Genomic DNA, 2143 nt, shown 5'->3' with positions numbered 1-2143 from the left:
GCTCACAGTCAGCTATTGGATGGAACACAGGGTCCCCAATGGAGGAGCTAGAGAAAATACCCACGGAGCTGAAGGGGGCTGCAACCCTGTAGGTGGAACAACAATATGAACTAACCAGTACTCCCAGAGCTCTTGTCTCTAGCTGCATATGTAGCAGAAGAGGGCCTTTTTTGGCCATCATTAGGAAGAGAGGCCCCTTGGTCTTGCAAACTATACAGGGGAATGTCAGGGCCATGAATTGGGAGTGGGTGGGTAGGGGAGTAGGGGCAGGGGGAGGGTATAGGGAACTCTCGGGATAGCATTTGAAATGTAAATAAAGAAAACATCTAATAAAAAAATTAAGGGGCTGGTGAGATGGCTCAGTGGGTAAGAGCACCCGACTGTTCTTCCGAAGGTCCGGAGTTCAAATCCCAGCAACCTCATGGTGGCTCATAACCATCCATAACAAGATCTGACGCCCTCTTCTGGAGTGTCTGAAGACAGCCACAGTGTACTTACATATAATAAATAAATCTTTAAAAAAATAATTAAAAAAAAAGTAGCCGGGTGTGGTGGCGCACGCCTTTAATCCCAGCACTCGGGAGGCAGAGGCAGGCATATTTCTGAGTTCGAGGCCAGCCTGGTCTACAAAGTGAGTTCCAGGACAGCCAGGGCTATACAGAGAAACCCTGTCTCGAAAAACAAAAAACAAACAAACAAACAAAAAAAAGTAAAGCCAACTACTGTTTGCACAGTACAAGGCCAGAGGACAGTGAGTCTTATCAATATCAGGCCTGTGGATTGGCTCTTAGGTCCTTGGGAAAGTAAAGATCTTTCTAAATCTTGTTACTTTCTGAAGAATGCTTCTAGTTTAGAAAAACTATAGCTGGGCTACAGCAGGCTCCTGTTTGCTAATGTTGTTACCTGTAGACTACAATGCATATTCCTTTCCTTAGTCTTTTGTATTTTTGTTATTGTCAGTTCTGGTGGCCAGAAGCCTGTAGCTCAGAATACATTTTCCATTAATTAATTAATTAATTAATTCACTTTACAGCTTAATAGCAGCCCCCTTCCCAGTCCTCTTCCACAGTCTCCCCAGCCTTTCACCTCTGAGAAGGGTGAAGGCCTCCCTGGGTACTAACCAATTTTGGCACCTCAAGTCACTGCAGGACTAGGTACATCCTCTCCCACTGAGGCCAGACACGGCAGCCCAGTTAAGGGAACAGGATCTACAGGCAGGCAACAGAGTCGGGGTAAGCCCCAACTCCAGTTGTTGAGGGACCCACATGAAGACCAAGCTGCACATCTGCTACATATGTGTGGGGAGCCTAGGTCCAGCCCTTGTATGATCTTTGGTTGGTGCTTTAGTCTCTGGGAGTCCCCAGGGGTACAGGTTAGTTGACTTTGTTGGTCTTCCTGTGGAGTTCCTATCCCCTCCAGGACCCTCAGTTCTTCCTTCCCAACTCTTCCACAAGGCTTACTGGAATCTGTCCAATGTTTGGCTTTTGGCCTCTGTATCTGTTTCAGTCAGCTGCTGAGTGGAGCCTCTCAGAGGACTAGACCCCTGTCAGCAAGCACAAGAGTATCACTAACAGTGTCAGAGACTGGTGTTTGCCCTTGCTGTGGGTCTCAGGTTGGGCCTGTTACTGGGTGGCCATTCCCCCAGTCTCTATCTTTGTCCCTGCATTTCTTGCAGACAGCACACACTTGGGTCAAAGGTTTTGTGGGTAGGTTGATGTCCTTACCCCTCCACTGGGGGTCCTTCCTGGCTACAGAGGGTGGCCTCTTCAGGCTCCATATCCTACACTGCTCTGGGTCACCCTCAAAGACTCACTGGATCCCCCCCCCCCCCGCTCAGAATAGAATGTAAAGTGGTGTGGTCTAGCGAGAGTCAGCGTTCAAAGCCCAAGTTTGAATTCTGCTTGGCCTTGAGAGAGACTCGGCAGGCCCACGTCTTTTCATCTCCACACAGAATAACAACCTCTTTCACTGATGTCAGGAAGGAACAAGGAGATGTGTTTGCTCAGAGAAAAAGACCATATTCTTCATTTGGCTTGGGTGCAGCGCTTATTGCAGTCTTCTAATTAGATTTATTAGAGGTTTGATCTTACAGAGTTCCTTGCCCAGATCAGGCCAAGTGCTAGATGGTCAACACCAAAATAAT

The 2143-nt window shown here is 47.8% G+C and overlaps 1 protein-coding gene across 19 annotated transcripts in view; it reads left to right on the top strand.

The window, feature by feature from the left end:
- The window catches only part of Pkhd1 (PKHD1 ciliary IPT domain containing fibrocystin/polyductin), a 487582-nt gene that overhangs the window by 56295 nt on the left and 429144 nt on the right, over positions 1–2143 (top strand). The gene's annotated exons all lie outside the window — the stretch shown is intronic.

This window comes from Mus pahari, chromosome 5, assembly GCF_900095145.1.
Source record: "Mus pahari chromosome 5, PAHARI_EIJ_v1.1, whole genome shotgun sequence".
Lineage (NCBI taxonomy): Eukaryota > Metazoa > Chordata > Mammalia > Rodentia > Muridae > Mus > Mus pahari.
The sequence above is the reverse complement of the archived record's forward strand: the minus strand, read 5'-3'. Positions and strand labels throughout refer to the sequence as shown.